Genomic DNA, 25,031 nt, shown 5'->3' with positions numbered 1-25,031 from the left:
GTTTACTTTCCTCTAACAATACAAATTAGCATGGTAGGATATAGGCTTCTTCCTCCCATGTTAGGTTTTTCATTCTGCTGTTGATATCCACAGCTTTCTCATGATAACTTAAGCGGTTTGTAAGGCTTCAAACTTCTTCCATGTGTTAAGTATAGCACTTTTGTGCATTGGCCTTTTCTGTGTAGCTATTGAGATGTTTGTTCCATTGTCATCAACATTAAAATCAGGGAAAGGGCCTTGGAATAAAAGCCAAATTCATCTTTGGTCTGTTAAGCCCCACCAGTTTTGCTAGTGTGACCTTTCTGAAACTAGGGGTATAAAGTGCAACTTTGAAAATCCTGGCCAGCAACCAACTGCTGGAATGCCAATTGGCAAGCTATTCTTCCTTCTTCTCCAAATACAAAGCCTTCTGCCTGAATAGCTCCTATGCAGCATCTCTTCTGCAGTGTCATGTTTTGAGGGCTGATCCTCACACAGACCTCTGTTGCTGTTGTTACTTTTTATAGTGCAGTGCTATTTATATCTCTGTTTGAATATTTATGGTGGCCACCACTGGAAAGTTAGCACTGAAAGCTAGCAATAGTTTCCCACAGAGGGCATTACTGTGCTAGCACCCCTCCGAGATAACCGCACAGAATATAGAAACAAATGTTACCGCTTTATCATGAGTACCTTACGAGTTTGCTCCTGGTTTTGGTATCCTGAATTGCTTCACAACGCTGCTCTCTCAACACTGGTTCCTGGAGCAGGTCGAACTAGCATACCGGCAGTCTATGAACCCCCAGCACATGACATGCCCAGCAAGCAAACTAAACCACAGAGGGGGGAATTGTATAGAGCTAGATGTAAGGTGTACATCCACTGGAGCTGGATAATTGTTCCTCAAACTCCACTGATCATAAAAGCTTGCTTTAACTTTTGTTGCAGCCCTCAGGAAATGGAAAAGACATCCTTTCCCTCTTACACTTCCCTCACATGATAAAGAAGTACCAAATATTTTTTTCAGGCCTGTCTTACCATCTGCTCTGACAGCAATTAGCTCACCAATTGGTGTGGGCCAAGTTCCATTAATATATGGTCAAAGCGTGCAGAAAGTGATGCAGGGATGCTGTTTATGTCTCCCTGGCATAAGGTAGGAAGGGCCTGTGAGGCACTGCTTGCCAGAAGTTGGAGACACTAAAAAGCCCTGTGAAGACAAAGCAACACCATTTGAATCTCCCATATTACCGATACAAAAAAACCAGAAGTATAGTAAAGACACTAAATGTGGCAATCCTGTTAACATTTCTGGGCAACGGGTGAGTGAGATTTGTGGGTCAGGACAATGGTCTCCTCCCTAGCTTGCTTCCTGTAAGATCTGAGCTGATGTTGCAGGGGTGGTGGGAGAGAAGCCAGGACTTACCCTGTATGGATTTAATTTGGAAAGCATTGGAAATGAGATCCACTCCTCTCTATCCTTCTGCAGTATGGGACTTTCCATCTTGGCACCATCCGGTCCTTGAACTCTCTAAGATCCACAGATTCTTGTAAAACGTGCAGGCACAGCAACTCTGCTCTGCTCTGGTGTTTTACTGGGGAGAAAGAACAGCCCTTGAGGCAAGTGGAAAATGAGTGCTGCTTGCCTCCTGTGCCTCTCCTGACCCCAGGAGCCAGTGCAGGTAGAGCCACGCCCCTCTCCCAGGTGGAAGCCGGGCCAGACTGCACAGGAAGGCACCAAACAGGGTGCAGGCTAGTATTGTGGGGTATCAAAGTAGTACCTTAACAATCCTGGTGCCTGTAGTACTATTGCAAAACTGGGCTGTGGCATCAGAACATAGACTACTACTATTGAGATGGCAAACAACTACAGTGCAGAATCTATGAGTTGTCCTGTAAAATGCCTTTGTTGCTGTGATGTTGCCAGTCATGCAACCTGCCAACCATTTCCTCTTTTTCATTAATCTGCAGTAATTTCTTTGGTGTTCCTTTGCATTAAATCTGAGGGGTATTCATGGCATTCACAGGTATGGTGTAATTAACTCCCTCATCCTTCCCTTCCCAAGGATGTTCCATTTTTGAGAACCACCCTAGAAACACGTGTGAGTTGAGTGTGGATAGAGGCATCTCCTGCAGCATATCTGTGCACTTGTTTTTTTCCATTGACTATTGTCTGGAACTTGGCAAGCCTTTGGAATCTTTCCTGGATGAGCAGTTCTGGATTATTCACCCATTTTTTGTGAGCTGAAGTGAAAATAAACATGAGCTTGACTCTGAGCTCAAACTCAAACCCAGGCTTTCCCAATGTGAGCCCAGAACTGAAAGTTTTAATTTAGCCCTTTATGGATTATGATCCAGCGGCAGAATTAGGTTTTGAATTTGAATGGCATCCAGGTTCTGTGATACTCATGTAAATATACTAGCTTAGTGCTTGCAGTATGTTTACAGCCTGCTATTCATTTCTAATTGGTGGCGTTTTCCTTTTCAGCTACAGTGAGAGAAGCTGTGGATTTTACCGTTGGTATTGAGTTTGGTACCTTATGATGGTAACAAAATCTGCAGATGTAGAAGCATGATAAATGCTCAGATATGAGAGTCAGAAATGAGTCCATTCTAAATAATCTTAATGTCTGTTGGAATGGGCAGAGAAAGAATTTATGTAGGTTGCACAACTGCAACAATTGACTGTTCACTTTCAGAAAAGCAGATCCGTGATCTTTCTGTCCTCAAACATTTGGTAATTTTGGTTTAAAACAGTAGGCCCAAATCCAAACTGAGTTTAAGTTTTCCAAGTGTCTAATTAACAACAGGTGTTGGTACACCTGGAATTAAAAGTATGTAAGGAAAGGAAAGCAATCACCTGGTCTAGTGCTGAAAGGGTTAATGAGGAATTAAGGACAAAATAAAAAAAGACTGCTAGAGTTGTGTTTAATTTTTCAGTCTCTGTGCCGTCTGCCAGTCCTTTACATGAGTGCTAAAATTTTTATAAAAGAATTAAAAATATATTTTAAAGACCAAATTAAGAAACTGAACATGCAATATTAACTTTGGAAAATTGCAGCTCTATTTTCTGACACAATCTTACAATTGTGACTAAGGGAAAACTCAATTATTTTTGGAGAAGTGGATGTGAATCTCTCTTTATCCATTCTCATCTTAACAGATTGACTTGGAAACCTTCGGTTTCAAAGAAGGTGAAAAGGTGTCAGAGTGAGTTCATATGGAACAGATGGGTTTTCTGGAAAAAGCCTCCAATTTGATAAACTTCCAGAAAAATTTCCCATGACTGGCAGGAGACAAAGTACCTTTGTTGTGAATGTTTGCTGGTCCCACTGAAGTTGATGCTACTTTGGGGATTGACTTCAGCTAAGATTAGGACTTTGGTTATAGACTGGTTGAGGATGAAGACACTGATCATTAAAGCTGTGTCAGCTTCTCAGCAATGAACTGATGTTCTTTTTGGCTTAAGTTCAATGCTCTTTGACTGAGAACACTTGATTTACATTAAATGTTTCTCAGCTATTCTTGTGGGGGTATTAAGCTGATGTCTTGCTACTATTTGTGGAGCCACCAAAGAAACAAGCAAAAAGAAAAAACAAACAAACAAAAAACCCACAGAAAACATTGATCTAAGTTTGGTGGCTGGTGTTGAATGTGCTTGTCCTTCCCTCTTGCAGCTGCAGAACATACTGGCATTGCAGGTGGGTTGTCCGACGGCTCCCTTTCAGACCGTTGCCAATCCTGCTTCATGGAGCAGCCAACAACTGCTTCCTGAATTGTGCTTGCACCTGTTTCCTCTTCTTCTGGAATAAACAGTTTTGTCTGAAAAGAGCATTGACAAAGGCCAAAGTTGCACACCCAGCCTGGCCTACTGATATAAAGGAAATCACATTTCCTTCATGCTTGTAGAATGAAAGTGGCAGCTGTTGCCATGGAAATAGTCAATTTATGAAAGAAGTTTTGAGGAGGCTGAACATCACCACTAATCTAAGAGACTGCAGACAAGATAAAAGGTTAAAGTTGGAGATGTGCTAATTAGGAGATAGCTGCGTTTCTGATAATGTGAGGATGGATACAAAGGACTTCTATATGATAAAAATGCTGTTGTCCTGGCTAATCCCTTGAACCTATTATTTTGAATACATAACACAGATTAGATTCATCCCTAGTCTAAATCCACTGATTTGTGTTCAACTAGGTGTAAACAATGGGTATAAATAGTCACTATGTCCTGGAAAGGTTCTTTCAAATAATTCCTTAAAATGTATTTTAAGAGTTATTTTTTCACATTCCCTTTTTGGAGACATTTTCCTGGGTTTTGTTTTGTATCTTGCAAGTACTGATGTCCTCTCTGTCCTTTTCTCTCTGCTCCACACATTTTCTGAGGTGCAGAAATTACTGTGGTTCTTCAGATTTCTCCTTAAATGTGCTAAAAATGTTATCAGCAAACAGAAAAAAGGCTTTGTTATTTCCGCTGCACTTCCTCTGTTGATTGACTGTGCCAAGACAAAGTGAATAATACAGTAAAGTCATCATCTGCAAACAGGAATGTTTGGGGCAGATCCTCTCTGGTCATACAAAGTGCCAAATCTTCACTCTCTTCAGGAGAGATCCATCTCTCCACAAGTTCTGAAAATACAGCAACATACTATTTCTGTTAAATTTCTCAGCTTTAGAGCACTGAAAACCCATCTGACAAACTCCATCTGAGCAGCTAATAACAATTTTAAAACAATCTCATAGTTTGTGCTGGATAATTTCACAAAAGAGTTAATTATTATTCATTAAAGCTCCTGTTGATTATATTTGTGTGAGCCGTAGCTATTCAAATAATCTTGGGCCCTACATTCTTCTATTTATTTATTTTCACTTATAAGTAGCCTGCATTATCGCAAAAGCCTTTATCTGTGTAATTAGTTTTACATGGACTTTGTAATGAAGACTGTACGTGAAAAATGGAATGGTAAATGGTGTTGGATGTGTCCCCCAAAATGGCACCAATAACATCAAAGCAGTAAAAATATCACCCCCACACTGTTCATGGAAGAGCTAAAGGACATTCTGTGACCAGTGGACGCAAGCAATGGGTCTGGGCAATTGTAAATGGCGTTACAGCATGTGATACTTCCAACTGTATCTCAAGCTCCAACTTGAAGGCTGTAATTTTGCCCTAACTCTTCTATCCGGGAGACTATTTGAGAAGCTCATAGGCTTATTGCTAGGTCCTTTCTTTACAGCCTGAATGAATGTGTGACATGTATACTGCCTCTTTTTTTTTTTTTCTTCTCTCATGCTATTGTTGCTCTTTAACTTAAATAACACTTCTCTGACCTGGAGTGTCTTCCTCAAGGCATTTCTAGGCAGCAGTTATATCCTTACCTCTTTTCATAGAATCATAGAATCATAGAATGTCCTGAGTTGGAAGGGACCCACAAGGATCATCGCGTCCAACTCCTGTCCCTGCATAGGACAACCCCAAAATTCACACCATGTGTCCGAGGGCATTGTCTAAATGCTTCTTGAATGTTGTCAGGCTTGGCGCCGTGACTACCTCCCGGGGGAGCCTGTTCCAGTGCTCCACCACCCTCTGGGTGAAGAACCTTTTCCTAATGTCCAACCTAACCCTCCCCTGGCGTATCCTCCTGCCGTTCCCTCGGGTCCTATCGTTGGTCGCCAGGGAGAAGAGATCAGCGCCTGCCCCTCCTCTTCCCCTCGTGAGGATGCTGTAGGCCGCGATGAGGTCTCCCCTCAGACTTCTCCAGGCTGAACAGACCAAGTGACTTCAGCCACTCCTCACATGGCTTCCCCTCTAAACCCTCCACCATCTTCGTGGCTCTCCTCTGGACGCTCTCTAGTAGCTTTGTACCCTTTTTGAACTGTGGCGCCCAAAACTGCACACAGCACTCAAGGTGAGGCTGCACCAGTGCAGAGCAGAGCGGGACAATCACCTCCCTCGACCGGCTGGCAATACAGTGCTTTTTGCACCCCAGGACACAGTTGGCCCTCCTGGCTGCCAGGGCACACTGTGTTGAAGAAGTCACTTTTTAGCTCAAATAAGAATCCAAAGACCTGTTGAAGCCTTAGACTGCAAGCTGTGAACTTTAACCTAGATATGCTGAGCATATGCTGAACTCCTACCTAGCTATGTGAAGGAAGGCCCTGAAACCGGTGCAAACCAGGAAGATAAGGTAGCTGAAACCATCAGCAGAAGCTGCAACTATTCAAGATAAGAAAAGGAATGTCCTGCCAGGAGACTAGGAAAGGATCCAGTAAGGAACAAGAAGACCCCAGACCCAAATATTACTATGGGACTGAACCGTCGCATGAGAGGAGGGGAACTTGGACTGTAAGGGTATAATTGCCCAGGGATTTCTTTGTTTGGGGTCCCTCTCCGGAGGCACCCAGCTCGAGCTGCTCTTCACCACTGTACCACTCAATAAATTCACCCGGCATATGTCATGTCAGAGACTCTGCTTCAGGGAAACCTAGGGTCGAGCCTGAGGGGAGACAAAGTTCCTGAGGGTGAGTGTGTGTGTGAACGAGGAGTCAAAAAGGGGAACCCATCAGCTCAGTGGAGCTGCCCTCTGTGAAGGCACTCCGGTCCTAGCAGTTAAAGTCTCGGGTGGTGTGTGTGTGACTCCCTGAATGCTGTGTGAATGCTCAGGCAGTTGCTGCTCCCTTAACACACTGTTGGCTCATGTTGAACTTGCCATTAACCAGAACCCCCAGATCCCTCTCTGTGGGGCTGCTCTCCAGCCTCTCGTTCCCCAGTCTGTATGTACATCCAGGTTTTATTTCTAGGCTAAACATCTTAGCTCTGTTAGTATCTTTGGATGGAGGATCTTCATTCCTTCACTCATTTTAGAAGTTATTGCCTGCACTTTTCCCTATTTGAGTTCATCTTTCTGGAATGTGTATAGGATTTCAGGTGAAGTACTTTGGACGTGATCACAGATGTCTCCCAGGTTCTGAAAATCTCTGTCCCCATGTCTTACAGGCTCACTTGCCTTTTTCTTCATGTTACCCGTTTAGTCATCCTCTCATTGGCAACTACAGTCCTCATTTGTGTCTGCCTGGTCATCTCCCAGGTTACATTTGAATTTTCTGCACATGACCTTGCTGTTTACCCCATTTCTGTGGCTCCCATCTTCAAGCTGCTCTGTTTGTATAGTTTCACTGCTCTTCTGTATTGACAGTACAAGAGCGCCCAGGTACTCTTCTACCTGGGTCACAATGATCAAGAGCTATGAAAGGACAGCAGAAGCCCCAGGATGGATACTGAAGACCCTCACTGCTAATCTCAATTGACTTGATGCATCCCTTCTTAATGGCACTTGCATGTTACTACTTCTCCTTTAGGTGTTTTTTAACCACCAAAAAAGTCTTCTCCTTAGTCTTCAGATTCCTTAATAATGTATAACATGATGTCAAATGCATTCCTGAAGTCCTGAAAGATGAGATGTATTACACTTCATCTCTTCAGAAAATCACTTACCTCATCTATGAAAACTGTATGGATAGTTTGTATGGTGTCCCTTTGGTAAACTGCTGTTACATTTTATCCCTTTTTTCATTTATCTCTATGTCTTTATATATTGTTTCCCTCAAAATGTATTTTAAGGCCTTTCATACTAATGAGGGCAAATGAAATAGCTTGTAATTTCACAACTGCCTTTTCCTCTTATTTTTCTTCACATTTTTTTTAAGGAAAGAAAGTATATTTACTATTTTTCCGTTTCACTCCCAACGTGCTGGTGCTATTAAAAATATTTGTCACTGGACCAGCATTACACGTGTCAGAAATTTTTAGAAGTCAGACATAGCGATTAACCAGACTTCAAGCTTGATGCATTTAACTTTTTGAGTCGAGCTTTTGTGTTAGCTGCAGTAGTTTCTATTTGCATACCCATATTCTCATTATTCACCTCATCTTTGTGTCTAAATTCAACTTGAAACTTCTTATTGAAAACTGTGGCAAAATACTTATTCAGGGCCTTTCCTTGTTTTGTCTTTAATCTCTGCTGCATCCTTCCTCCACAGTGGCACAGCATTTTTCCTTGTCTTTTTTTATTTATACTACCAAAGAGCCTTCTACTATTTGTTTTCATGTTCTTTGCAAGATATAACTCAGTTGGGTTCTTGGCAGTTCAAACTTTGTGTTTGTACTTCCTGACCTCTCAAATGTTTTTAGTTTGTGGACAGTACCTTTGTCATTCTGTGTGGCCTCTGCTTATTTCCAGCACCTTCTTTTTGACATGGGTATTCATTCAGGTTAGACCTGGGATCTCTTCTTACGAGGTCCCGCTAGTTGCTGGCTGCAGCTTTGTAAAAGCTACTTGTTCAATTTACTGTCCCTTTTCTGCACTACAGAATAGACATAACTCGAGAGAGCTTAAATGCCATTTTTATTGTCGTTTTACAATGCTTTACTATGCTAGTGCAATTCTTAAGTTCCCATGCCTACCTTGCTTCTCTCTTACATAAATAATCCTACTCGTGTCATAATCAAAGCTATGAAGATTATTTGTGTGAGAAAAGGGTTGCACATCAGGGTCTGCATTCCTTAAAGTACTTGCACCAGGTGCAGCATTTTCTCACAGTGGTGGCTTTTTTAGCTGAACTGTAAAAGCTGTTTAAGAGATACACATGCAGTATCAAAAGAAGTTCAGAATATTTTGGAAGATGAAACTGTTTGGAAACTGAAGGATACAAGGATTTGTCCAGGTGCCTAGTATTTCCCTAATAGTCTTTTGCCACTTGACTCAGATTTTATTTCTGTCTTTTTAAGTATTAGATTTTCTTTTGGCATCCTGGTGATTTAAAAATGTACAAGTACTGTACTGAGTGCTCAGGGAAATGATCTTTCACAGAACTAAATTGTTGCATGGAGAAAGTTCCTTGGTAAGTACTTACTACTTGGATTTTTGTCAGGTCTCAAGATATATCATGGCTGTGTTGCATTAACACTGGAAAAGCATATTCAGCAGCAGACTCTGCCCCAAAGAGCTTGCAAATGAAATACGTAAAATACATTCAGGGCCAAAGGAAGTAAACTTTTTTTATGGCCACTGTGAAATGTGGGAAATAAGCCAGTGTCACTCACCTAGGGCATGACCAGTAGCTGAGCTCAGTCTCCTTGACTTCTCAATCTCTCTCTCAGTTGCAGACAGATTTTTCCTATTTTCATCCACTACAGTCATTAATAAGAGTAGAAAATTTCAATAGGATACTGGGAATGAAAAGAGACAAAATTCCATGTATTTTCCTGCTGTTTCACTTACTTTAATAATCTGTCACTATATGACAAAGTAGTTGGTAGAAGGAGAAAGCGTGATACGTTCTCTACTGGTGCCATTGCATTTTTCAGCCAGTCCACTAGGGAAGTATATATATTAGGTATTAATCTGTTACAGGGAGAAGGCAGCGGATAGGTCAATACCTGATTTGGCTGTTAATCTACAAGCTTTGAGCAATAGGCATGAAATGACTGAACAAAGAAGTAGATGACAATGCAGAAAATATTTTTTGGGATATAAAAAGCTCCCTTTTAGATTGAGCCTATTCATAAGGACTATTACACACAATTCTGAGAAGATATTAGGAAGTCTCAGTACATTTAGATTTTCCGACTAACTGGTGAGCTGCACAAATGTGACCTGAATTATGACTCTCCTGTGGTTTCTACTTATAAATCCTTTTACCACTACAAATAAATTATGAAATACGTTGAAAATAATGAGTTAATGAAAAAACAGTATTTTTTTTTTTAAATTTAATGGACACAACTACTTTGAATGGTGTCGTTTTTTTGCTGTGGAAATGAAAAAACACCCCTCCAAATCTCTTCCGTGTATAAATACATCCATTTACTTCAGCAGCATCTCAGCGAATCTAAGTTTGACCAATAAAACCTAGCTGGAATGTCAGTCCTCTGTGTGTCAGAAAGATTCAGGAGAGATTAGTGAGGAATCTGTATGTGATTCAGTATTTACCACTGTGTCAGCTTCACAGCAAGGCAGGATCCTGGGTCATAGGAAAGAAAAGGAAACAGAATTTTTTTTTGAAGAGTGTTATCTCATGTACGTACAAAGCTATTACTTCCCTCTCTGGCAGTGAAACTACATATTGTATGTACCAAAAGAACAGCAACAAATCTCACAGAAGTGCTCACATAATGTTATATTAAAGAACTTCAAAGAAATTCTGATCAAGATGGTACTCAGGCTATGAATACCTACAGAATTGTCAGGTACCAACACAGTGTTGTAAGGAACACTACAAGAGGGTTTCCGCTGGCACCAGTGTCGCAGTTACTCACCCAACAAATCTTGTGCTCTGTAATTCATCTCAACAACACAAAAAATCCAAATTAATTTTACCACTGGTCATGTTTTTTCCCCAGTCTCTGTTCTAAAATAGCCAACACAAATCTTTGTTTTGTTTTCTTGTTCTGATTGGGTTTTTTTCAGGGAAGAAGGTGGTATTCAAACAATTGGAAACTTTTTCATCTAGAATGTGGAAGGAATAGGTTAAATGGGGATGATAAATCATGCTAATGAAAAGCTGCCCCTTCCAGTATATGTGCTGGCTTTCTCAGCAAGATTTTCAGAAAACAGGATCTTAGCCTTAGGATTTTTGCTCCTGCATGAGCTTTTCAGGAAAACAATTCTACTACATCAAGGACACTCCCTCTGCTAACAGCCTGTTAGAGTGATGGGTGTTGATTTAAAACCCAGAGAGACAAAAATAACTGGTTTAGTTTTCAGACATGTAAAATGTACAGATCACTAGTTGAAAAAATATATAATTTCTTTTAATGTTATTTGTTAAAAATAATGCATATTTTTGACTTGGTTTATATGTCTATGTTGATTTTTCTTAGCTGTGGAGAAAGAGCTACAGTACAAATAATGTGGCATAGGAATTTACTCAGCAGTCTGTCCAAACAAACTGACCTGATTGAGGTGAAAATTTTTCATTGCAGCCGTTTTCTATTCATGCATTAGGAGATTTGTAGTGAAAGACATGTTCTTTTGCAGGTTTATTTTAATAAAAAACAAAACCACCTTAAACCCCGAATATTCAACCACAAAATCATATTATATTTAATTCCAAAAAGGCTCCATAATACCTTCTGAGTATTATAATTTAGATGGTTCTTGCTCCTGTTCTACTTAGGGGCCTGTTTTCCTGTCTGGACCTAATATTCCATGACGTGCCACTGTCTCTGTTTTATGGCTATGGACATAGCCTATTCTCTGATGAATTGGGGGAAATACAGTCTAATAATGTAGCTACACAAGGGAATGAGAATATGAGTCACTCATACTTTAATATCTGTGAGGGCCAAAAGCTTGTATTTAAAGCTCCCCTGGAAAATTGAATTCTTCTCTGCTAAGGCAAAAAACACAAATATTTTTAATTACCTCTAGACACCTAGTTCTTATTTACTGTTGAATACATATGGTGACTTCAGTAAAATTAGTTCACAGGAAATGAGCTTGGAATTCGAGCTGTGCAGAAACGTGGCAATGCGCGTGAAAGGCTCAGTCTGAATTTATATACAAATGACTTCATCTGATGGAGGAAGAGAGGGGAGATGGTGAGTTAAGACCATGTTGGACTATTGGTATTCTTCAGCCATACTCTATTTGTACAGAGAACTTTTTTGTTGATGGCTCTATTAATCCTTTCTCTCAATTCGTAGCATTTGAGACAAAAAGCATTTTTTACAAAAGTGTTGTGCATGTGGCATAGCCCACACAACTGAAATCCGTCTGTGAACTACCGTGTCAGCTTGACAAGCTTGACATCAATTACTGTCTGTGGCTCTAGGATAGGTATCTTTAAGCATCAAACAACAAACGGAAGTTGCATTTGAAAGCCTTGAAACCAGCTGCCAGTCTGAAAGCCCTCCAATTTGGATAGAATATTCTCAGCTTGGATTGCTTAATCAATGCTCTGTTTTCACTTCATCGGCAAAAAAATAATATAAAAATAAAGCTTCTCTATTAACAAATTGTCATTTCCAAGCTGGCTGCAGAGGTCTGTGCAGTCATGTCTACTGAGTCGCTAAATCTTTATGCCTCCTCCTCTTTGGAGAGTCATTAAGCTTAGAAGCATTAGCCTCTACAGGGCTGATCAGGATGGCTTGTTTTAAAACATGTCAAAACTGTTGAACAGCAACTTGTTAAAAACTTCCACATTATGGATCATTCTGATTGACTGGGCATAAATTAGTGCCAGTCCTGTTGCTATAATTTTTAACACAAGTTGCAAAGATACTTATACATCATAATTGAGCCTTTAGGGTGGGGTCGGCACAGGTATTTAGTGCATCTGAGCTCTTCCGATTTTTCTTTTTATTAACCCATAATCTTTTATATGGTCTGTCTATTAATTAGAAATCTGAGTAACCGTTACTCAGTGCAACTACAAGACTGTTGAGAAATTGATTTTCAGAAAGGCTGTTTACCCACATCTTCATTGGCTTTAGCTCAAGTCAACGGTGTCACTGCTTCTAAAGCTTGAATTTGTACAGGGTACACCACAGCTCTGCAGTTAACCTACAGCTCTGCAAGAGACTGTTAACTACAAGCCAGCTCTGCAGACCAACACTTCAGACCAAATGGGTTTGCCAGTGGTTCATGTCCACACATGGAGCAAATGACGAGTGCGTGTATACCTATGCCCACCACGACTTCCATCTGGTGACCTGCAGTGCTTCCCGTTTGTACCGGCGTGTTTCATCCGCTTTAAGATAGTGAGCGACCTGTGTCTTGGAGGGGGTACAGAGCAGATGCGCGTTCCAGCTGACGTGGCCTCTGGCAAGGGGCAGGTGGGGGCGGCCTGTTGAAAACCTCTGTGCCAGAATTCACTTGAGCTTGTCCCTTTGGTGAGCTCAAGGGGAGAAGGAGATGGAGGAGAGGGGAGCAACCATCTTCCTTTCCCACCTTGTATTTCAGGGGGATTAGTCCCTATCAGGCAGAAGGGAGGGAACAGTCCCCTGTCCACAGCTTTTTGTTCTCCGCCTTTGTATGCACCATGTGAGGGTGTGAGCTGTGTCTTTTCTCTCATCCCCTCCCTTATACCACAGAGACAGACTCTCCTCTTCTCCTATAACTGGGCTTTCAGAGCTCAGCAGCAAAGGTGCAGGCCCACACCCTGCCAGAATATAACTTGACATTTTGTTAGTGCCAGAGAGAATTGGTCTCTTGTATCCAAAGGCAGAGTTTAGGACTTTTTTTGAAGACCATGCTCCAAGTTAAATCATTTTGTTGTCTCACGAATTCAGAAGGAAGAATGACATCTTGGTTTCCTGTCTTGTATGCTATAAATAAAATTTGACTATATAATATTTATTATACTTTGAACTTTAAGTATTTCCTGCACTTTCCAGGAAAACTTCCTTTAAAAAACCATAAGCTACTGACCATTATGTAGAAATGATTTAGCTTTTTCTTTTTAGTAACAGAGAAGGTCCCAAAGAAAAAAAATCATGGCCTACTGGGACAATTTATAAGGAAGGAAAATTAGGAGGAAAATCATCAGATAAATGACATATAATTCACCCTGGTCTAATTTGTGACTTTCAGATTTTGAGCATTTCTTACTTTGATTTGCAGGTGATGATCTGCTGCCAGAATAAATAAAACTTCAAAATTGCCGAGACTGCTCAACCATTTGCTGTGGTATCACTCCCACATGAGGAACCTGTATCATCATCTTTCTTCAAGTATCTTCTCTCCAGTGGTAAGTTTTTCAGACATACAATCTTCTGCGTCAGTAGTTTTAAGAAGAGAGAGTGAGGTGAGTTCTGAAAAGTCCAGCTCCAGTCCTAGATTTTGTTGCCAGAACTGGAAGCTATAGTCTGTAAACCTAGTTGTACTCATGTTGAACACATGTAAGGTTTGGCAAGGCTGTGAAGTATAGTAAATACTGCAGAACTAAATTACAGGTGTCACTAACTGTAGTTTGTATTTCCTTTGTCCCCACGAAGTGGACGACATTTGCACAGTATGTAATTTCTCTACTTGTCTTATTATCTGAAATTAATTTTTTCAATGCTGGTATCTGTATTTGCAACTTAAGACCTTCAAAGTGATGTCAGTCCCTCTAAATAATTAAAAAAAGAGCCTCTCATCCAATATTAAAAACAAACAAACAAAAATCCATTAATAATTCTGACAACTAACCTTTGCAATGGAGACCTAATTAGTTCTTATTGAGCTTGGTCCAAAGATCATTGAAGTAATTTGGAGTCTTTCCATTAAAGTTAATTGACTTTAGAGCAAAGTTCTTTCTCGGACACACTGGTTTAGCAACATAGGGTAGCAAACAGTCACCCTGTAACCCATCAGCAACATCACCCACAGACAGGTTGTGTTAGGTGTTCTCTTTGACACTGTTTCTGGTAAAGATGTCGCCTAAGTTGGTGATGCCCCTGTGGGCATATAGAGGACGTGGAAAAAACTTTGTGCCCTGAGCACCCATTTATTTGGCAGTCACCAAAGCTTGCAGGTTTCATTCATTCCAGCTTTACTGTGGAGCTTTCATCAGAAGTGTCAACATTAACAAGATTTTAAACTGCAGGCGAATACAGAACATCATTTGATCCTGGCAAAGAACTGTTTGCCTCAGCACTTGTGGGATAATATAGAATAAGCAGGAAATCATTGATGAATCTGTAATGCAACACCAGTTCCAGGAGTGCTTAGGCAAAATTGCTGCAAAGAAGAAGGAAAGACACCAAAAGTGTTTAAATGCAGAGATAGATTCAGACCTTGGGAGACCTCTAGGGAGACTCGTTAAAAAAAAAAAGAAAAACATAAAGGAAAAAAGAAAAAGGGGTACAGAATTATGTGCTTAACTCCTTCATTCAGGTTTAATAAAAGCTATAAGGAACCCACAGATGCTGAATGTTTACTGAACCTCAATCATCCTGGAATCATCCTTGCAGTTACTCTAGTTTTATGCTTGTGGTACTGTTGACTTCTGGCCATTACCCATGAGTTTCCAGTGAAACGTTTGCACGTTCTATCAGGCCATTAATTCTCATCACTGTTAAATACTTTATTTGCTTTTGCTGCCCATAGAGATAATTAATAAACATAGGATAAAATTTGTATGAAATTAGTAGAGCAAGGTATTTAATCTTTCTTTGTACATTTAAAAAACATGGCAAATTCATTAACAATATCCAGCAATACTTAAAGGGTGATTAGAGAACTTCAGTGGAATTGCATTGCCAAACTGGTACAACACATCTGTCAACACAGACAGTTGGTCCTTAGAGTAGCATTTCAGTGCATGCTTACTTGCTCCCCATCTCTCTTGTGTCTTGTATCTGGCTGCCATAGTTCAAATATAGATCCAGTGGGGTCCATGCAGGTTCTTCCATAGTGATGGCTGGGACTTGTACTTAACACCTTGGCACTTGGGAGATGCCTACTTGGTTTCCATCTGTTAAGTATTTGCTCTGGGAACACAGGTGAGCTGCTCTTGGGCCAGTCATAATAGGGTTGACGGAGCTTCTTTCTTATGCTCTGGCTGCTTGGATAGTCTGCTTTGTGACAGGGCTTTGTTTCCTACTATATTTCTGCACCTAGGAAGTAGGGTTCCAATTCCATTTGGTGCCCCAGGTTACCTAACATAACAAATTTAATTTAGTCAGTTTCAAATAATGACATCAAGATAAAAAAACTCCCTATCACATTAGTTATCCTCAGAGTATTTCACTCCCTTTGCAAATTTATTTTCTGACTAAGCAAGGTTATACTGCAGTGTTAAATACAGTCATCTGTTTGGATGAAAGTAGTTGCAAAGCTCCGGCTAATACTCATGAAGTTTAGCTTAGAGTGTACATTCCACCTACTGATACCAAAAATACCACGTTAATGTACCAAAAATAAACATTCATTTAAAGAAAACAAAGAAGCTTTTAAATGAGCATTCTGAAAATTTCAATGGCATTTTGCAGTCATTTGTGTTGCATGATTTGTGCTTGAAATATTGTTTCCTACTTTCTCTTAAATATACTTTTCTATTGTTTAAGATGCCTTTTACTTTGCAGTGGCTATTGGTTTTGGAGGTAGATGGAGATGCTTGTTAGTCTTTTATCATTTGCAGCAGTGGGGATGTCACTTCAGACTATATTGGCCTAAGATGATGTAAGGATCTTTAGCTTCATGTTTATATCCAGGCCAGTGGACATCCAAAAGAATTTTAGACTCCAAGGTACCATCAGAAAAGTGGCGGGCAGTGTAGATGGGCAAAGAAGCCGATATGTGGGCAATGAAATCCTGCCTGTTCCGTGACAAAAGGGTCCCACAAGCCTTTTCAAATCTGTAATAAAGCGCATGCCCAAGGGATTAGGCAGGAGGGAAGAAGAGAATCTACTCTTTTTTTTTTCTGAACTCACAAAAAAAAGGAAACATTCTCTCTCAGGCATAACCAAGATGGAAAGCAATGTCTTACTGACAGAGAAACATATATTTAGCACCGTGATTTGTTGGTAGTGTTTGTACTTGTTTCCTGAGAAATACATGGAGCCTCTTGATAATGCTAGATGATAGCAATCTGTCCCGTGGGCAGATATGTATATAATAGATGGTGCCTGAGGCATATTTGCCCACATTTGGTGAATTCTCCTTTTGTTTATGTTACTATATGGTTTAGTTTTATTATATTAACTGTTGAGAACAGTATCTCCTTAATGTCAGAAATCTGTACCTTATTTATAAGTATGCAGATTTTAATAATGCAATAACAGTAATGATTTTTTCTAAGTGTATGGTAAAAATAGTGTGTCACTGTTTTCCTGTGGTTGAAGATACTTTAAAATTGGTCGACTGGTCATACTGATTTTGAAATAATCTGGTTTTGCTCTTGTTCCAGATGATGTAAATTCATGGAAAGTGGTTTCAGAATCTGGCTAGACAATGCTTTTGCTTGTTTGAGAGTCTATGCACGATGTTTAAGAGTCTTGCTCTATGCTCTCAACTGAGATTGAGATGAGGTCATTTTCCTTGAAGTTTTGTTGTTAAGGTTCCAGATCAATACAGGACTTATGTTTGCATGTATTCAAGTACACAACTAATCCTTCTGAAATCAGTGAATATAGTTCTGACTTCATTGATGTCAATGCCAAAACTCCCACTCACTTCAGTGAGGGCAGAACTAATCACATTTTTCAATGGAATAGTTTCGGGGCAGGGGAAGGGAGGGTTGTTTTGTTTTTTATCGGTGAATGAAGGGTAGTCAATATTTTAAGATTTTATAACAGATACTGTGCAGATATCCATGGAGAACTGTCAGAAATAGTTATTTCAGTTTTGTAAAAATCTTCTGGTTTAGTAATACCAATTCTTTATTTTGTCCTGACTTTTACATTACATATTAATGTTAACCATATTACCATGATGACATGAAATGTAAGCTAAAGTGGTTTAGATAGCATTTGGATACAATTGATTTAAAGCTTCTTACTACATCAAACTAAAACCATTCAATCATATAAAAATAAATTGTTTTGTCATTACCAAAATGCTTTTGTTTTAGATTCCGGAATCTCTTTTCTTCAAAACATTTGTTTAATGGGAAATTTTGAAGTAGTGACATTCTTTCTGACTTAGAGCATAATCAAATTCTGAAGGGTCAGGATTTCCTGCAGAACAGAAATTTCAATTTTGATGATCTCTCAATGCAGCGAGTACTTAATACACTGTGGCTGTTTACCAACTAAGTGAAAAGCTGGGTACTAAAGTGCTGTGTAAATTTGGAGCTTAGCAGGCTAATGTTATTCCTGATCAAAATGACATGAACATATGATCATACTGCTGGTCAAATACATTGTCTGTGGTGCCTTGATTTTTCAGAAGATAATGACTATTCTTATGGTTGCTCTTGCTCAGGCACTCCTCTCCATTTCTGGTTGACAAGATTTTTTAAATAGAACCCAAGCTTTTGTAGAAAATAGCATGTTTCTTTTACCTTCCTTCTGCACTCGGAAAACAACTTCATGACCTACAGTCAGAAGTAAGTCATAGTCACAAATAAGTCATAGTTCTACTATTAAAAGCTCTTGTAATAGATTGATGTGCAATATAGTGCAAAATATACTAACAACAACTCTTTATCCACTTACCTCCTAACTGTATCTACAGAACCACAGTGTTGTTTTTATTTTACTGTAATGGTGATTGGCTGGGATTGACTCTGTCTTTACACTATTTTATGCAAATATAGTGCCCTCAGTTTAAGTGAAATGCATCCCAATTTATACATGTGGCTGCAAAAAAGGTCTTTTGGATATTTCATCGCATATTGAAAGTGCTGAACTTCTGGGTAATACAAATGCCTGGCTGGTGGTAATATTCTCAAAAGGTTTTTGCTTGCTTCCTAAAATATCTGCATTATCAGTAGTTTTGTTCACACAGAGTCATGAAAGTCCTTTGTTCAAACAGGGCTGACTATGGTGTAATAGCTGTCCCCAACTGTTGGATAGGAACCTTTCACATACAGGCTGAGTGATGAGCAGCCACATAAATCTTCCTCACTGTTGTTACGGACCTTGAAAATCTGCTAAGCCTAGGAGGACAAGGGAAGTCAAGGAGAGGATGTAAAAAATAATATTAACACATCAGAAGCGGAAGCAAACATAGGGAGAGTTTTGCATTTAAATGAAATTTTATATACTCACAGGAAGCAACATCTAGTGGTTAAAGTATAGAATTGGGAGCTGAGTGATGCCGCTTCTATTCTTGGCCATGCTGCTGCAGGTTTTGTTCCAAATAGAGAAGAGCAGAGGTCAAAACTCTACCTGTATAAAAGAGCTTTCCGTTTTTAATAACAGCATGAGATAAGGCCATATCCCAGAGCATTAAAGAGAATCAGAACTTTGATTGTAGATAAGATTTTTATGAAAACCAGCTCAGAATTTCAAAAAAGGGGCAGATCAGAGTTAAATGAAAATAAGTATGAGAGGAAAGTCATATTCAGTCTGAAATCATGTGAAGAGAGGTATGTAAGTATAGTCTGGGGTCAGCAAATGTAGAAAGCACCAAGGGTAGTAATGGCACAATAATTAGTTAAGGGGTCATAAAATGTGTCCATCTTATACACCCATGAAATTTCAATAGCTGCATAGCATAGGATATTAAAAGCCTCCTTTTGTATGAGTGTAAAATTACTTATATAGAGAGATTTGTGCAAAATTCGTGGTAGAATTCATGATCTTCACAGGGTTTGTGCCTGCAGTTGAATGGGAATGGATTCAGACAAGTTCATGCCCAGCTGTGCTCAGCTGCACAGGTGATGTACACATATGAATCTGCCACATGAAAAAAAACAGAACTTTAACTGAGACAGCTTGGAAAGTTTGACCCCAGGCACGCAGAACTTTGTCCTCATTTTCTATCTCCTAGCACACCTTCATGCCATCACCAGGTTCTCCACCTATCTGTAGTGTCCAGGATCTTATTGAGCAGTTTAGCTATTAATTTACAAAGGCTGAATTAGCGTACCCTAGATTTCTCTTCTGTTTACAGCCTGCTGCTCTGTGTTCTAGATTTGGAAGATAGTGGTGCTTGGACATGCTGAAAGTGTGAAGGTATATATTTCCAAGATGAGAAAATATATAGGTCTTTGTAATCACATATATGCAGAACCACTTGTCTCTGAATATTAGGTGTAGTCTAAGTGTCTAATGTTAAGATGTTCCTGATGTGCCTTAAGTGTTGCTCCTCTACATGCCCAGAATGTCTCCAGCCTTGACATTGCTGAGCAGTTCAGCATCTGTCTTGCACCTCAGACCTGTCAGGATTTCAAACTTAGCAATGGATGTCTCACCTGCGGGATCCAATGTTATAGATATTCTTTGAGCATGGCGTTGATACCTTCAGTCTGGTCTAGTGGCATTCATCCAGTATTTGGGAGATCCCACTTCAAGTCCCACCTCTGCCTGAGTAGATATGAATTTGCATTTTCTGCCTCACAGGGGAAGCAGCTGAAACACCAGGCTATAGAGCAAGCTTTGAGAAAGGGTGATGGGACATGGAGCCAAGATTGTCCTTCCCTCAACTGAAGCTCTTCCAATTTCTAGGAAGTGATTAAATGCTCATTGGATGGGGCGGGGGAAGAAGAATGAATGAACTGTACCAAGGGATAGAGGAGAAGGAGCCAAACACCTTCAGACATTTGAAGGATTTGAAGCTGGGATTTGAGATCCCAAGCAAGAGCTCCAAGGAGGTTGGAGAGGATCTTGTCTGTATTTTGTGAGAAAGGGCTGGCTTAAGTGTCCCTCTTCAGGAGACGGTTCATAACTATGAATTGCAGAAGAAGAGAAGTGCCAGCTGCAGCTCAAGATAGCAGCTATGTTGGGGAGGAGGGGGAGAAGAGAGGGGCACCTCCATCTCCGGCAGTGCCACTTTGGCCAGCCTCAGCAGGTTGGCCTTCCGTTTGTCCCATGCTGAGGCACCTAACTGTCCCCGTGCACTATCTAATAGCACATTAGTATCTAAGTCAGGATAGGGATTGTAAAGTGTCAAAGCATCAAAGAATATTGTCTTTCTGAGGATACAGTACATCATATTTTATACATCAAGAATCCCAGTGATATCTGTAAACCTCTTTGTAAAGCTCTTTATAATCTCCAAATGAAAAATGAAATGGCAGTAGTTTTTCTATTCAGAATGGATTAAAAATCTAAGAAAGGCAAGGTCTTAGAGGAGAGATTATCTTTTATTAGATCATCTGCTATACTTGGAAGAAGCAGGCCAACTTTCAGGCATGAATCTCTTCATTGTCATCTTGATCACCACTCATTACCACAAGGTGTTGCAAAGTCAACCTAGTTTGTCTCTTATCTTTGTGTCTCTTTCTCATTTTATTGCAGGAAGTTATTTTTCCTTTCTGTTGCTGATTTTGTGATTATTCTAGTGAGTCGTCTTGCCTGAAGTGTAATTTTCAGAAGCTGGACTCCATTACCTTTTACAGCTCCAGGGACTTCTTTGCAGCAGCAGAATACCCATCTGCCGTGTTCCATCTGGTTTCCACTTCTGCCTCTGCCACCTGAATGCAGAGAGCCAGAGAAGCGGACCCAGCATTTTGCATTTTAGCATGCACACATGCAGGGTGTATATTTAATGATTAAATATTTAATAGTTAATCAATAAATTCTAAAAAATGGAGCTCTAAAAAGAACAGCTGGTGCTTAATTTATTGAAATTGGGTTACCCCAATGCACTTGGGTTCGCGGTTAAAAAAAGTTAGTTCCCTGAGGGTTAAAAAGAAGAGAGAAGCTGGGATCAGAGAGGAAATATAACGACATTATTTTTTTCTGTATTTCCAGAATGACCGTCAGCTTTCTGTGGAAAGTCAATCTGCAGTGTTAGTCTTTGTGTCCATTCACCTGCCCTTCTTTGACTTCAAAGATTCTAGTCTGGCATCTACTAGTTTCTGCAAATGCTTTGCAGAGGTGACTGAACCTCTGTTTTCTGTTTTCTCTTTAAGATCTTTGCTGTCTTTCAGAATTCATACATGGATATGCATTCATGAGAAAGCAGAAGCTGGGTGAAAAAATGAAGTAGGTTATCAATGAAGTTTGGCTGTAGCATTCGCCTCCAGTAAACTAAACACTCTGTTGTTCTCTGTTTAAAGATGTCCCCAGGACCCAGTTCAGTTTTGCATCTGTCCAAATTCAAGGGGTTCTGAGAGAAGCTTTTGTCTCAAGCTGAGTGCTCAGGCTGGGGTGCAGCTACTGAAGCACTAATGTACCTATGTATTTTTTCCTTGTAAACAGTTTTCCTAAAATTTTCATGATTTTTTTTATTTTCAGCCTCAAAAGACAAGCAAGTCTTCTCCCAGTCGCCAAGGGTTCATGAATATACTGATTATATCCACATGAGGCTAAACTGTGACAAGCTAATACCTGTACCTTATCTGATGAGTTCAGTGAATTATTTATGGAGCAAAGCTTTATTCATAGATATGAATAAGGGTAATGACACCCTAGCCTTTTGTTTTCCCCTTTTCTTCCTGGTCCTTCTAATAAACATATAAAATATAAGGAAGACTTTAGGAAACTTTGTGCTTTATGGGAGGAGTAAAAATTAAGAATTGTGATGATACAACCTGAAAATTGCCCATGAGAATAACAGGGCATACAAAGACAATTACTTGCAAGGCATTGGGAGCTTGGGAAGAAAGTATCATAACAACATCACATAATGGCTCCATTACAAGACTATAGATGCTTTGCAGAGCAACATTAATAAGCTCCCCTAAAACTTTGGGGAAGGTTAAACCAGTCTAAACTCACTTGCTTCCTCGGTCTAATTTAGGCATACATTAATGTGTCTACAGTCACTTGATGCTGAGTAGTGGAAGGAAACCTGCTATAATCCACTAAATATGCTGTGTGCCATGTTAACAAAACTATGAGGATTAATAAAACACTTTAAATATATCACAAAATGAGTTAAAATTGCAAAATAAATTATAATACAGCAAAGCAAAATAATAACAAATGCAAATAAGTAAATAATAAAGTGAAATATTACATTTAAGAGTAAAAGATACTGAAGCATTAACATTTTACATGGGTTTGCTTTTTAGAAATTGCTACAATGATGATTTAGGATTTGATGCAAAATTTATTGGCCAAGAATTGTTTCTGGAGCAAGGCACCACTGTTTGTTCTAACATCAGTAAATTCATTACAAAAAAGCATGAGTGTATAAAATTTCTTGGTATTACTGAGTGCTCTGAGCTCAGATAGCATGATCAGTGGAGCCCTCTCTACCCATTTTTCCACCTCCACTCCTTTCAGCGTTGTAGATATGCTTCTGCATGTCACCAGGACATATTAAAATGTAGCACATTTCTTAAAAGCTATTCAGATCCTTCTCTTTCATGCAGGTGCATGAAAAATGCTTTTGTTGGCTCAGGCATTCATAAAGCAATAGCAATTTCTGCAAGCTTAACTATTCAATTTCATTATTTATTTGGAGAAATTTTATGGAATGGAGCAGGGGAAGTGAAATTGAGGGAAATTTATTGCAATTTAGAGTTGAAAGAATTTTGTAATTAGCATGAAATAAGAAAGAGAAAACAGAACTTTCCTGTATTTAGTTACTGGTAAGATTTGAGGGGTTTTCATATGAATGTCCTTTCCTTCCCCTTAGCAGATGTTTTCAATGTATGACCCATTGCTCAGAGTGTGAGCACCACTCCTAAGGCATCTGTAGAACTTTGCTAAGAAAATCAAGTCTATTGAGTAAATTTTAAGGAGCTGCAAGCAAAAAAGATTGAAAACTAATGCTATATGATGGTACCAGTACAGTTAGGTAATTTTTTTCTAATATCATTATTAAGCTCTTAAGATCTTATGGTAAAAACCTTGAAGTCAGCAGGAAATCTGTTACTGACTTCCAGGGACTTAGGATCAGCATCTCGGTTTATTGGAGTTTTGTTCGTCTTTAAAGGCTAAAATGTGTGTAAGAAGATGCTTGAATGGCAGTGATTGGAATTTCCTAACTTGGTCATTCAGCAGACAAGGGTAGGATGCTAGAGACTGGCACTACTGAGTGTTGTATTGATGCTTTTCCATTGACTGGCTGTATGACCTTTGCACACTTGACTTGCCCCTTCAGCCCACAGCTAATTTATTGTGAAGAGTCAGAAAATACGAAGAATCCGTTTTTTTCCTTTCAGAATCCAGCAGCTGTGAAATTTAAAATGAAGGATTTTCAGAGGTTCTTGGACAGGGGAGGAGACAGAATGCTTGAAGGCAGCAAAGCAGAGGTTTCTATGCCTGCAGATGGATCCAAAGTGTCTGGGAGTCAAAAGGAGGAAAAAAAATTGCATGTGAAGATACCTGCACAAAAAGATTTTTTCCTCATAATAATAATATATTCTTCCAGGTACAATGGAGTATAGAATACTCCACTGAAGATGATGCTGTTACTGGAAGAACAGAGCCGAGTTTGGCCCATGAGGAGCAGAGATCTTTCCCCTTTTCCCTTGTGGAAACTGCCATACACAGGAAGATGCAGGGAGGAAAGAAGAATGGTGTTAGAGAAAAAGGAAGTTATAAGAGTAGGAGGCTGCCATGGTGATGACCAGTCTTCCATTGCTTTACATCCTGATGTGTATTACATTGCGTGTTCTGGGTTTAATTATGGTGCTGGAGTGTAGTGCTAATAAGGCTGCACAGTTTTGTCTTCTCCCTCTCTCTGAGGCAGAGCTAATTAAAATAGGCATTAATTAATATGTACTTTGAGGTCCCTGAACTTTAGGTGATTAAAATGTTATAAATAATATATTATAACTTATAGCACATGGATCACTATGAAAGAGTTTAATGTCACTCACTGTAAAATGTGACTGATCTTGAATGCCCTGCATGGTAGGGAACAGAGCAGTTTGATGGGACCACCTACATCTCCATGTCCCTGGAAGAGGTCAGTTTAGCTGTCAGTCCCTGGGCTCTCTTCTCAAGCCAGCTATGGGAGACATTAATGGCAGAAACTTTCCATCTTTGATCTCACTACCTTTTTCTGATGCAAAGACTTTACCTTTTAGTCAGGTGCTTAACAGGCTATTGCTGGTTTTATATCTGCTCTAGATAAGTTGCAGGTTTTGACTAAGGCATTTTTTTATGGCTTTGTGCTTTTAGTTCTCTATCCCACAAAATCTTTGTCGTCTTGTTGTGGGTGATACATAGGAGATAATTAATTAAGTATTGAAAACACCTTTACTAGCTTCACAATGGCTCTTGTAAGTTTTTTCTTTCCATCCGTTGCTGACTTTTTATGATGGTTATGATCAAGCATGTGCACTGTCAGCAAACTAGACCTCTTGGTCTAGAATACTTATTTAGAGTATAAATTCAGTGGGAAGTAAATGTGGCAGTGAATGTTAATAAACTCTGTTAGTACTTGATATATGTCAGAGTCAAGACTACCTTAGTACTAAATAGGGAAGGTCCTTGGTCAAATGAGACAGCTTTTAAATGATCAGCACAGTGGTGCCACCCTTACAGCCACCTCAGGGAT

At 39.6% G+C, this 25,031-nt stretch overlaps 1 long non-coding RNA gene across 2 annotated transcripts in view; it reads left to right on the top strand.

Moving 5' to 3' along the window:
• LOC148057423 (uncharacterized) overlaps positions 1–25,031 on the top strand; it is a 75,340-nt gene that overhangs the window by 5,885 nt on the left and 44,424 nt on the right. For both annotated transcript variants that reach the window (XR_015705232.1, XR_015705233.1), the window contains exon 3: positions 13,602–13,728. This is a non-coding gene — a long non-coding RNA (uncharacterized LOC148057423). The remainder of the gene's footprint in view (positions 1–13,601; positions 13,729–25,031) is intronic.

Source organism: Nipponia nippon, unplaced genomic scaffold (assembly GCF_047370975.1).
Source record: "Nipponia nippon isolate SJK-2023a ecotype South Korea unplaced genomic scaffold, ASM4737097v1 scaffold_1, whole genome shotgun sequence".
Lineage (NCBI taxonomy): Eukaryota > Metazoa > Chordata > Aves > Pelecaniformes > Threskiornithidae > Nipponia > Nipponia nippon.
This window is presented reverse-complemented; position numbering and strand designations above follow the sequence as displayed.